At 43.1% G+C, this 13,852-nt stretch overlaps 1 protein-coding gene across 1 annotated transcript in view; it reads left to right on the top strand.

Annotated features, from left to right (window-relative positions):
* The window catches only part of GRID1 (glutamate ionotropic receptor delta type subunit 1), an 800,331-nt gene that overhangs the window by 120,663 nt on the left and 665,816 nt on the right, over window positions 1–13,852 (top strand). The gene's annotated exons all lie outside the window — the stretch shown is intronic.

The raw sequence follows: 13,852 nt of genomic DNA, 5'->3' as shown, positions 1-13,852 counted from the left end.
GATGGTCGAAATGACAGACTGGACCTCTACATAGAGTGCTTCCGCAGACGTGCACAGGCTGAAATTGTGGACAAACAACATTACTTGTCCCATAACCTGAGCCGTACAGAACGCAATGCCATCCACAGCCTCAGAAACAACTCTGACATTATCATCAAAGGGGCTGACAAAGAAGGTGCTGTAGTCATAATGTACAGGTCGGATTATGAACAGGAGGCTGCCAGGCAACTCTCCAAGACCACATTCTACAGGCCACTATCCTCTGATCCCACTGAGGAATACCAAAAGAAACTACACCATCTGCTCAAGAAATTCCCAGCTACAGTACGGGAACAAATCTACATCGACACACCCCCAGAACCCCGACCAGGGGTATTCTATCTGCTACCCAAGATCCATAAACCCGGAAACCCTGGACGCCCCATCATCTCAGGCATTGGCACTCTTACAGCAGGATTATCTGGCTATTTGGACTCTCTTCTCAGACCCTACGCTACCAGCACTCCCAGCTATCTTCGAGACACCACCGACTTCCTGAGGAAACTACAATGCATTGGTGTTCTTCCTGAAAACACCATCCTGGCCACCATGGATGTAGAAGCACTTTACACCAATATTCCACATAAGGATGGACTACAAGCTGTCAGGAACAGTATCCCTGATGAGGCCACAGCACGCCTGGTGGCTGAGCTTTGTGACTTTGTCCTCACCCACAACCACTTCAGATTTGGGGACAACTTATACCTTCAAGTCAGTAGCACTGCTATGGGTACCCGCATGGACCCACAGTATGCCAACATTTTTATGGCTGACTTAGAACAACGCTTCCTCAGCTCTCGTCCCCTAGTGCCCCTCCTCTACTTGCGCTACATTGATGACATCTTCATCATATGGACCCACGGAAAGGAGGCCCTTGAAGAATTCCACCTGGACTTCAACAATTTCCACCCCACCATCAACCTCAGCCTGGACCAGTCCACACAAGAGATCCACTTCCTGGACACTACAGTGCAAATAAGTGACGGTCACATAAACACCACCCTATACTGGAAACCTACTGACCGCTATACGTACCTACATGCCTCCAGCTTCCATCCAAGACACATCACACGATCCATTGTCTACAGCCAAGCCCTAAGATACAACCGAATTTGCTCAACCCCTCAGACAGAGACAAACACCTACAAGATCTTTATCAAGCATTCGTAAAACTACAATACCCACCTGGGGAAGTGAGGAAACAGATTGACAGAGCAAGACGGGTACCCAGAAATCACCTACTACAGGACAGGCCCAACAAGGACAATAACAGAACACCACTGGCCATCACATACAGCCCCCAGCTAAAACCTCTCCAGCGCATTATCCACGATCTACAACCTATCCTGGAAAATGATCCCTCACTCTCACAGACCTTGGGAGGCAGGCCAGTCCTCGCTTACAGACAACCCCCCAACCTGAAGCAAATACTCACCAGCAACTACACACCACACCACAGAAACACCAACCCAGGAACCAATCCCTGTAGCAAACCTCGTTGCCTACTCTGTCCCCATATCTACTCTGGCGATACCATCAGAGGACCCAACCACATCAGCCACACCATCAAGGGCTCATTCACCTGCACATCTACTACTGTTATATATGCCATCATGTGCCAGCAATGCCCCTCTGCCATGTACATTGGCCAAACCGGACAGTCCCTCCGCAAAAGAATAAATGGACACAAACCCAGACTCCTTGTTGTTTTTGTAGATTTTCTTTACTTTTTTCAATCTGGTTTTAAACCTGTGTATGTGAGACACTGTTTATGTCATTTGAGTGTCTCCATTCTTTCCTCTCTGAGCAATGCCAGAAAGTGTGATTGGGCAGCTTTCGTCTGCTCAAAATTGTCTGTTGTTTGGAGTGGCAAAAAGTCTGTTCTGTCACCCTCCTGCTCAATGTGTATTTGAGACCACCAGCGGAGATAGTTGAGATGCTGCGGTTAATGTGGAGATAATGCGTTCAGGCTCCTTGTTATCAGACTTGGAGATATAGTCACTTTGACTTCCAGCTCTTATCTAATTGCCCAGGGTTTCAAGGGAATAACTGTAAGATTGGAGTTCTCCAGTTGAGGACCTCTTGAAAATTTTTGTTTTTTATAAGTGAATATTATCAAACATGTTACTTGTGCGTTTTAAGAAAAAAATACACAGCTGTAGTGCAGGTACCTTGATGTCATGATTATTATATAATTAAAAAACATTTATAGTTCAAACTCTGATTCGTCCCTCTTTCTCCTTCCCTGAAACTAGCTCAGGTACCATTAATATAATTTTTAAAGGATTGCCATTAGGCCCTTAAAACAGTGCAGTAACACATGTCCGCTGACTTTCTAGTATTATGCCCACTGACTTATAAACCACAAAGCTTATAGTGCCACTGCTCGGAACCAGCATTTAATTCTCCATTATTTGCAGTAAATTTTTAAGGTACTGGCCCCCATAGCACAATAGATCATTTTTTGGTTTGGGGGCATGTTGTTTAGAAATCAGGTTTATGAATAATACTCTTAGATGGCACCTTGCATGTTCAAAGGAAATGTATAATTGACATTGGTAAGTGAACATAAAGGTCCAGCCTCTTGAGAGAGATGCTTTCGTGTTGGTGAGCCTTAACCAATTACAGTGAAACCCTCTTTGAATGAGCTTTTTTTCCACTTTTCATTAATTCAGCAGCACAGAAAAGTACTTTCATTGTTGAGAAAAAATGAAAAGGAAATGTCAAAGTTTACCTTATTAGTGCAACAGTGTCCATGTACCCTGCTGCTGAAACTGGGCCACTTGAGTCCTTGGTGATAATAGCTACTGAAAGAGAACACACAATACTTTTGTGCTGATGGAGTTATAAATATTTCTGATTTCTGAAAAGGCAGAAGTTGTGGGTTGTTTTCTCCCCAGATGCTGCTACTCATAACATGCCTTTGCTGTAATGAGCCTTTAAAGCACAGGCTATGACTCCTAACCTCTGGGTGGCTTGGTACTGCTTTCCTTCCTTTAAGTCAGTCAGTCAATCTGTTGTTTAGGGGCCAATGGTACTGGTTACACTGAAGCATTGTGTGGACCAGCATCCTGCAGACAAGCTCTGTGTAAGCTTCTCCATAAAGCTCCGATAATGAATCTCAGCGCTTTTCTGCGGCGCCTCCTGCTAGTCAGTGCTAATCCCGAGTCTCAAGCAAAAATTGTAAGTTGTGCAACATTATATGGTGGTTTTGTGAAATAGGCGCCCAACTCATTCAACTGTGATCTTTGCCAGAACTCAGATTTGTTTCTCAAGAAGTGAAAGGCTACTGTAGTATCTGTGCCACATAGCTCCAGTTTCAGATAAATTTTAAGATACACTGTATTAGTAACATGTAATTCTCTGCTAACTTCAATTTCAGAAGAGCCCTGCAATTTACCTGAATATTGTAAACATGAACACTGGCGTTTCCAACACATCTTCTGTTGGTGTGTTTCAAAAACAAATTAGAACTAGCCCTGAAAGTGTATAAAGCTATAATGAATTGCTTAACATACAGCAGACAGCTTCTGCTGTCTGAAGAGTACTGAAGTGTATAGCTCTTTCTGGCTTCAGGCTGCTAGAATGTTGTCAGTCAACAGTACGTGTCTAAGAGCAGGCAGTGTGGGCATTTACAGAAGGAGTTCATAGGCAATTGCCTGTTGAAAACAATTCATTTTTAACCAACTTGTTTTACCTTGCATTAAATGCTGTGTGTTTGGTTTTGGAATTGGGTCCAGAATGCAGCGAAGAGCTTGCAGGAAAAGCTATGTCCAAGGCAACAGGCTTACACAAAAGGCCTTACAAATCCAGATCTTAAAAAAAGCAAAAAGCAAGCAACCAAAACACCACCAATACCCCATGCTTCTGTAACCCATACACCTTCTAGGTGTGGTGGTCTGTCCCATGGGAGGGAAGGGGAAAAAATATGAGCCAGCTCTGCAGCCTTAGCTAACAGCGCGTTGGCTTTTAGCTCATGCGGTCGAGGCTCATGCACTAAGCTCCAGAGGTCCCAGGTTCAATCCCGACGGCCAGGCTCTGCCGATGTTCCGAAGAAGAGGGTTCACTCTATCCATCTTGTGAGACGAAATGAAGGTGAGCCCCTCATTGCCTGGGGGTGTTTTTTGTTCATAATAAAATGACAAGTTTATACTCATAATAAATGAGCTAAGCTAAGAATAATAGATGCCCAAATACAGAAAATGGCTCTAGCTAGAAAATAGCAAAAACTCTCCTTTAATTTTTATCGGAAGAAGTCCTATTTTTCTGAAAGCCACATGCCATACAGATTTACGATGTCTGCATGTGGTCTGCTATGTACCGTTGGCCTGATTCTCTGTTGTGGCTGCTTGTCACTCTGTCAATACAAAAGTGATTGGCCAGTTAAGTTTAGGGCAGCTTTGCCTAACTGAAAGGGCACAAAGAAGCCAAATTGTACTCATGCATCTTGGTCAGTAATTATTTCTAAAAATGTATATCACGTGCCTAATAGAGGACTTGACTCTCCTTTCACTTGCATCAGTTTTGCACTAATGAACTGGACTAATTCCAGTGGAGTTCTTGCTGATGATAGGCTCTGTAAATGAGTAATATTTTCTTTTTATCTATTGAGGTAGTAAGATCTTGGGGGCAGGGACAGTCACTCGCTACATAAATGAATAGCACTTAGCACAATGGGATCCTGATCTTGGTTGGAATTTATAGGCACTACTACAATTTACACAATAGTATACCCTCTCCCAAAACAGTAATGGCTGATAAGGGACTTTCTTTCCAGGTAAGGCCATACCTTGCTCTCCTCCCCTGTCTGCTGGGTGCAGTTCCAAGCCATTCATGATTCTGCCTCTGTGGCTGGCTTTTCCCCTCCCCCCACCCCCAACGTGTTTTTGAAAATCCAATCCCAATATATTCAATAGTGCAAAGCCTAAGGGACCAGTTTAGCATAGACAATAAAATATTCATATTCTCTTCAAACATGTATTTGTATAACATTAATAAATTAGACTGGAATGTGACCTTCTCCTCTTCATTAATAAGGAGGACAGCTGTTTGACATAACAGTACCTCTAATAGGTCTTAAAAGAGACATTACAAGAATCTAATACTTGGATGCATATTTCTTAGTTAGTGGTTTTCTTCTTTCAAGGTATTGAGATTTCAAACTCAATTTTATACCTTGTACTCCTGTTTCTCCAATGCACTTGCTGTGAAGCCCTCATTTTGGGGAGGTCATTGGATAGAACGTATGGGTTTAGTAACCGAGAAGGCAGACTGGACATACCATGGGATTTTCAAAGGATTCAAAGGGGGTTGTGTGCTGAAATGTCATTGAAATTCATTGTTGCTAACTCTCTTAAGGTATAGCTGCACTGCAAACAGCAACAACAATAACAACCCCCTCCCCCCAAAAAACCACCACGACAGTGAGTCTGGGTCAAATGACTTGGGCTCATGCAATGGGGCTAAAAATAGTGTAGATGTTTCTGGGCTCTGAAACCCAGTGAGAGGGGTGGGGTCTCAAATGCTGGGCTCCAGCAGAAAGGGGAATATCTACTCTGCTATTTTTAGCCCCATATCGTTAGAGCTCTGCATGGATACAAAATTTGTAATTGCATCCGATCCACAAACATGGTCCGCGGATATTTGCAGATTTGCTGGGCTCTACATATCGTGAGCCTGTGACAGTTGCCCTGGGTTCTGAGACTGGCTGTTCTGATTTGTTTTTTATTTTTTTGAACTATAGCTGTACCCTTTGCTACTTTTGGAAATCCCAGCTCATCTATATCTGGGACATGTAGTAGCCGTCAGCAATTTTTAAAAAAAACATGTAGCGTCTACAGCCCATGGGCCACATCCGGCCCGCGGGACCGTCCTGCCCAGCCCCCGAGCTCCTGGCCTGGGAGGCTATCCCCCGGCCCCTCCCCTGCTGTCCCCCCTCAACTCGCTCCGCCACCGGCACAATGCTCTGGGCGGCGGGGCTGTGAGCTCTTGGGGCAGCGCAGCTGCAGAGCCCGGCCTGACCTGGTGCTCTGTGCTGTGTGGTAGCGGCGGCAGCAGCGTGGCCCAGCTCCAGCTCGGTGGCACAGCTGTAGTGCCACCAGCCACCGGTGCTTCAGGCAGCATGGTAAGGGGTGGATAGAGGGCAGGGGAGTTCGGGGTGGTGGTCAGGGGGCAGGGGTGTGGTTGGTGGTCAGGGGGAAAATAGGGGGTTGAATGGGGGCAGGGGTCCCGGGGGGCAGTCAGGAAGGAGAGGAGGGGTTGGATGGGGCAGTGGGGATCCGGGGGCAATCAGGGGACAGGGAGCGGGTGTGTGTGGATGGGGCAGGGGTCCCAGAGGGGCTGTCAGGGAACAGGGGGGGTTGGATGGGGCAGGAGTCCTGGGGGGGGCAGATAGGAGGTGGGGGCCAGGCCATGACCCCCTCTCCTAACCGGCCCTCCATACAATTTACGAAACCCGATGCGGCCCTCAGGCCAACAAGTTTGCCCGCCCCGATATAGAGTTCCTCAAGCATGTTTGCTAGCCCTCTACTGAAATCAATAGCAGTTCTGCATGCACTGGCACTTCAAAGTTAGGGCTTTTGCATGTGAAGGAATGTCTCTTATTTGGGAGAGTTATTGAATGGTGAAGTTAATATTTAGTTGTAACTTAAAAATTCAAATGTTAATTTCACAATTTGAGTTATGTTTTCATGTTCCCACACTGAAGAATGTATGTGCATTGTAGCCAGTTTAATTTATATTTTGACAAAAGTATTTCTTCACCATTTAAGTTATATTAGGATGTTTAAGAACTGTTACTTACTTTACTTATTGGGGCAGTGACTTAAAAATATTTGACTGTTATATAAATGCTTGGATTGAACAAGGAATCTGTTAAATTATGGGAATCCACAATTTATACAATAACATTCAGATCAGTAATCTCTATCCTGTTTCAAAGAACAGTAAGAGAATTCTCTTCTCAGAGCTGCCCAGAAGATACACTGCTCTCCATAGATGTGTACAAGTCCCAGAGTCATCAACTGGAGATTCAGGCATGGATGGAGAACAGAATATTGGGGTTGAGATCTACCATGTTTCTTGGAGAGGAGAATTTATCCTAAATATGTTCATAAACTGCACTAGCTGTACAACACCTGTCACAGTACAGCTCTGATCCTGCTTGGAACCTGGGTGCCAATATAAATAATAATTAAAAAGGTCCTGCTCCAAAGAGTATTGAAGTCAGTGGAAAGATACTTATTATAATGGGCTTTTGATCAAGCATTAAGGTGCATTGGAATTGAAGAATAATGAAAAGTAACTGCCAAGATAAAGTAACTTTTTTATCTTCTGTGGGAAGCTGAGTGAATAATGATCAGTCTTCCATTTCATAATTAAAACCACATATCTGTCACTTTGTCTCAAAGCAGTACACCTGGCTCTCAATAAATCACTTTTCTGTAGTTAACAAGCAATGTGGCATAATTGGGTACGTTGTGTAATACAGTAAACATCTAAGCATAAGAGTAAAGGTTGAGTGCAATCAAGAGAAAATAATGCATAAAACTGAGCTTAACAGGAGTGAAGCTGTGAGGGGAAAAACAAACTGTAGTTCTGAGCAACTCAGAATGGTGCCAAACCTATATTTTAATAGCACTATTAAAATATAGCTATGACACCACTCTTAGTTGCTCGGTACTAGAGTTTGTTTTTTCTCATAGCTTTGCTCCTGTTAAGATATTATTAATAAAATGGTTTAGGGCTTCCTAGCTGCTTGAAAAGAGTCCATTAGACAAACTTATAAAAAGTGGATCAGCAATCTGTGCCAGATAAAGTAGCTTTTTCCTTTTGCCTTGTGCTCCACTCAAATTGCTTAGGTGTCTCTTATGTTGATTACTCTGGATCAGGGGAGGGCAAACTATGGCCCAGGGGCTGCATCTGGCCCTTCAGATGTTTTAATCCAGCCCTTGAGCTCCCAATGGGGAGCAGGGTCTGGGGCTTGCCTTGCTCCGCGTGTGCCGTGGCTCCATGCGGCTCCTGGAAGCAGCAGCATGTCCCACCTCTGGCTCCTACGCGTAAGGGCAGCCAGGGGGCTCCGTACACTGCCCCTGCCCCAAGCGCCACCCCCGCAGCTCCCATTGGCCAGGAACCGCGGCCAATGGGAGCTGCAGGGGCGGTGCCTGTGGATGGGGCAGCACGCCGAGCTGCCTGGCTGTGCCTCTGCGTAGGAGCCGGAGGGCGGACGTGCTGCTGCGTCCAGGAGCTGCTTGAGGTAAGCACCAGCTGGAGTCTGCATCCCTGACACCCTCCCAGGCCCTTACCCCAGCCCTGATCCCCCTCCCACCCTCCGAACCCCTTGGTGCAGGAGCGTGCTCTGGGCTGGGACCCACAACCCCTCATCCCCAGTCCCACCCCAGAGTCCGCACCCCCAGCCAGAGCCTGCACGCCTACCCCAGCCCGGAGTTCCCTCCCGCACCCTGAACTCCTAATGACCCCATCCCAGAGCCCTCACCCCCTCCCGCACCCCAATCCCCAATTTTGTGAGCATTCATGGCCCGCCATACTATTTCCATACCAAGATGTGGCCCTCGGGCCAAAAAGTTTGCCCACCCCTGCTCTGGATCCTAGTCATTTCTAAAGCTGGCTAGCAACATTTTTTTTTAAAAATTCTACTCTATCCAATTGATACTAGTGCTATTTAACACCATAGTAGTAGTATGCAATTTTTATTTCAGTGTTATCCTCATTTAATATATTCAAAACTTGCTTGTAAAATTCACTTAGCAGATTCAATGTCTACTCTTCCCCATAAATGAAACATATTTACTGTTTGTTGGGACCATTATAGACTGATTACTTGCATCGTTTCTTAATTATTTACCTTCCAGCCAAGTAGATTGAGGGGAACTCTAGTACTTTATATAGAAAATTGATTCTCTGATGATAAATCTGACTTGTGACATTCAAGCTTTGGAAACTTTTCAGTCTTTATGGCTAGGATTTTAAAAGGATCTTAAGGGATGTTCCATTTTAATGGGATTTGTGTCCCTAATTTTCTTAGGCTCCTTTGAAAATCCCAACCTACGCAAAACCCTACAAAAATGTGGTGTGTGTTCATTGCTTCTCCAAAATTCCTTCCAAAGTTGATGTTCTTGTACAATCAGAACAACTGACTGATTGTAACCAAAAGTTTATTATCTTCATGCCCGCTCCTAAAAAGCTTTGCTCTATCAGCTGGCTGTAAAACTAACTTCTGTCTGGAATTTCTCTCTCTTTTTGAAGGATAGAAAAGTCTTTCATTAGAACTTGGGTGGGAACTGCAATTTCTGTCCCATGCAAAATTTTGCATTTCCAAATTGGAATGAGAAGTCAGATCTGTGAAATTTTCAGTGGGAGGGACACTTTCAAAAAAGTCCATTTCAGAAAAAGCTGGTCTACCTGCATGGTTTCCACTGAAGGTTCTTATGTAATTAACATCTCCACATGGAACACTTTGATTCTGTCTGATTTGTATTTTCTAATGAAAAATTTTTGACCAGCGTGCACACTTGCTCTCTCAACTATCCATTGTTTGTGTTTTCATTTGGCACCAGTACATTAGATCAGTCTGTGTCCCAAAGAGTCCTTTGCAATTGGTTCTATGTTTGCATTTCCCATTATTATACTTTAGTAAGACTGAAACTTGAGGGATATGTCAAGGCTCATTCAGTCAGAACCACGGCAGTGTCAGTAGCCAACCTCAGGGCAATCCCCCCAGACAAGATTTGCAATGCTGCAACCCTGAGTTCTCTCCATATATTTACAAAGTATTATTGCTTTGACAGAGTGTCATGGAGAGATTCAAAGTGTGGGATATTTGTGTTGCAGGCATTATGACCAGGTAAGTCTCACCATACTTAGCTTTGTGTTACCTGTATTTACAGCTCTATCTTCTGTATGTCTTCAGATATAGACTAAATATTTGTAAGACTAAAGGGCAGTCCAAATGGTCAATGGGATTACTCATGGAGTAAAGTTCTACTCAAAGTAAGTTGTATGAGGCACATTCAACATTTTAAATCTTTCAAATGACTAACAAAATATCTTCCTTTTTTACGTTGGCAGCATATTGGCTTTGTTAGGCAAATATTTTTATTTTAAGCTATATTGCTTCTCACGGCATCTTGTCAAAACGTTTATGTGGTTTGGTAGTGAATTATTCTGTGGCATGCTGCTTCTTTTTCTTTCTACAGATTTTCATGGCTTCATAGGAGTACTTTAGCTTTTTTGATCTCCCTAAAAATGAAGCATTGTGTGCACACCAAAAAAAATGGAACTTTGTGCTGTTTTTAAACAAACAAATCAGTCTTTCCAAAATAGAGAGTTCTCTGATGTTTTCAGTCCTTACACCTGATTTGTCTGAGGATGGCATTTCCTCATGTTTGCAGCAAAAACTTGAGTTTGCTGGTTGTAAGGGTGAAATCTCACCCATGAGCAAATCCTTGCACAATGGCGAAGATCTCCTTTGCCACGTGTGTGTGAAACAAACAGCAGTTTCATGGTGCTCCAATATTCTTTTTTTTCCATGTGATAATTTGTCACTAGATTTTCAGAAACTGTGAGCCTGAAACCATGGATCCTTTCAAAGAGAGAATTTTGTGAGCAAAGGTTTCTAGAGGTGGGTATGTCAACCCATTCTCCACTTTTCTGATCAGGCTCCTTCTTTGTATGCTGACACATTTGAAAAGAAGTGAGCATTCAGTAAAGGCTTATCTGTAGCTTTTCACCTTGTGGTAGGAATCAAACTACAAATCTCGTCCCCAGAGGTATAGTGTCCAGCAGAGTGTCTCCATAGATAAGTCCTATTTTTCAGGCAGAGAGGGTCTGTTCTCTGAACATAGAAGTGAATCTGTCATTTTGCATACTTTTGTACCTGGAGTAGTGGCTGACCTACTTTTGGGCTTTGGTTTAAATGTACTCCTTTCCCCAGTATTTTTTCTTTTATCAAGAGTTACTTTCAGTTCATCTGGCATGCTGGTGCAGATGTAATCTGGACTATGAGCTGACTGACTTTTTTGCCTCTGCTGGGGTTTTAACTACCTTATACTGCATGTGGTGAACTATACTGAAGTGCAAGCTTTACTTCCGGAGGTCAGACTTCATTCTACTTTTTGGCTCCAACAGAGTTGTTGACAGGAAACAAACAATAATAACCCACCGCCAGGCCTCCGTCCCCCTCCCCACAATAAAACTACCCTCTGTGGAATTCTAGGATGCCTCTGAAGACATTTCAAAGACATTGGGACTGATTCATTTTTGTATCAATTCTTAAAGCTTTTACAAAGAATAAACATAATTAACCCTTCTACCTTTGATCTTTGTGGCACACATCCTGTAAAACTATATCCCTTTCTCCTCTTATTTATCTGGGGTATACCAAGATTGCCATGGCCTTATACAGAGAGCCTATTTCTAGAGGAAACACGTGTCGAATGTGCCCCTGGTCAACAACTCATATGAAGGTGAAAATGTTGGCACCCACAGAGCAATTGAAGGAGACACGTCCTCCCTGTTACTATTTTAATCTCCCTTGATGATGCTTCTAAAGTCTGACGCGTTCTTACTTTTGGTACTCCATAATTATTTATGTAGTTGTACTGCTGCTAACATGAGTGATCCTAAAAGGTGCTGAGCACCTTCAACTTGCATTGAGCTCATAGGACTTGAAGATGCTCACCATATAGCAACATTATGCTGATGTTTTTGGGTGGTCTTCTTTTCCTTTTGATCCATGCACATCATATCCATTAATGTTAGGGAGCATTGGGCATCCACAGGAAGGGAAGAAGTAGACCAATTTATGTATAAATCAGCAATAACTATCAATGTTGGAGCCTACTGTATGGCTAGCTTTTTGGTAGCCCCAATGTTGCTATCTTTAAAAAAGCCTGAGCAATGTCACAGAGAGAGATCAGATTCATCAAACATTTGGTTTGCAAACATTTCATGACCGATATACTATAACTGCAATAGCATAAAATCATAGACTCTCTGTACATACGTTTTTGATTCGGATATCTGTCTTGTGCATGTTGAGTGTCTCTTTGGTGTCTAATTAAAAGGAAAATCTGAGCCCAGTGCTGCTGAATTAGTAAACCTGATTTTGTTCTATAGTCAACTCTTCAATAATGAAAGGAATTCAGTATATTTGAGCATGTTCCCCTTAGAGATTTCACTGTCATTTAATTCCCTTTACTGGTACAGTGCCTAATAAATCATTAAAACTGACTAGAATAGAGGGTCAAACACAGATCTTGATCCACGTTTCTCAATCTCATACTTGTTGTTTATTATTTATTATTGAAAAGGAGATTGCTCTGTGATGACAATGACCAATATCTTAGACACTACTTTGACAAATTAGCTTCATTTCTGTTCTCCGCTTTCCTTCAATAATGGATAGTTAATTCTGAGTTCATACTAGGTATTTGTCCAGTCCACAAAGTAGTGTCTCTTCCTTCCAGACTAACCTATGACAAATGCTACCTGAGACCAGCTACATCAACAAGACTTCACAGTGGCTGCAGTGCGAGGATCCCGTGTAGCACAACAGAACCTAAGGCAACATAAACTGTGTGCAAAGCTTAAATACCACCTCCTTAGAGATGGAATAGATGCTTGATAGAGAGATGATTGAAGTGTTACAAGTTGTAGACATGGTGAAGAGACTTTGATTTACAGGCTTTATGTTTTGTCAACAGTAAGAAATGAAATGCTTCATTTGACTGAGTTTTGTATTAGGCTCTACAAGTTGAGAGGGAGAAAGTTATCTTAAGGGACTGGAAATTGGAGCTTTTCAGCTCTGGATCACCAGTTCAAATCCAGTTCAAGTCAGTAGTTACTGAAAATCATTACCATCAGCCTGCTTTTTGTCTGAACTGAGAGCCCCAACTCATTTCAGTCTCCTATAGGATACTGGTCCACATTACTCAAGCCACCATCATAATTAACATCCTTATTAGCAGTTACAGAAAGGAAGTGGGAAATCCTGAATGAATACAGAAACTACTTTCCCACCCCTAAAGAATGGCTCTCCAATCAGCAGCAAGGCAAAATTGGCAGAACAATGTACCTTGCACTGCTGCTACTTTCCATGTGTTCATTCTTAATGGATAAAAGAAGACTTCATTCTACAGAGCTGTCTATCTGGCATCTTTCATTAGCTCTAAATTCACTCTAAATAATTATACAGGTTGCTGCTGAAGGAAATTGGATGTGTCCTGTAGAACAGAAAAGTCTGTTTCCTACAATAATTCAAAACATTTGTCTTGGCCCAATAGTCCAGATTTCTCTGAGGGCTCCAAATAGTCTCATGCTCTATCTCTGTTTACGGCAGAATAATTTATGAACTGGTCCACTGAACTGGAGGGGAAAAGGAGAAACTGTGCATAAAATATTTTTCATATTGAATGAAGGTCAACTCTCCCTCTCTCACCCCTCTGTGGATGTAAGAGATGCATGAATGATTTTGAAGCTCCATTGTTTCAACCAGTAAGAGGCTTCCTTGTTAGACATGCCACATGGAGATTTCAGCCATTTAAATGTGTGGGGAAGATGCACAACACAGCCTGCACCAGATAGATAACTTTGCTAATTGGTTAATTTTGCTTTAATGTCTGGACACTGGTTGGCACCACAGCATAGAAGATTCTGCATTGATCCAGCAGAGCAGCATCTACTTTGACGGAATGAGCCTATTTCCTGGTGATTTTTGTAACTTTATCATCTTCCAAGATTCCTCCCTTTTAACTCTGCATGGGTATTGTGGCCTTTTGGAAACTTAATTCAGGCT

This window comes from Terrapene carolina, unplaced genomic scaffold, assembly GCF_002925995.2.
Source record: "Terrapene carolina triunguis isolate 2854851 unplaced genomic scaffold, T_m_triunguis-2.0 Scaffold95, whole genome shotgun sequence".
NCBI classification, from domain to species: domain Eukaryota; kingdom Metazoa; phylum Chordata; order Testudines; family Emydidae; genus Terrapene; species Terrapene triunguis.
This window is presented reverse-complemented; position numbering and strand designations above follow the sequence as displayed.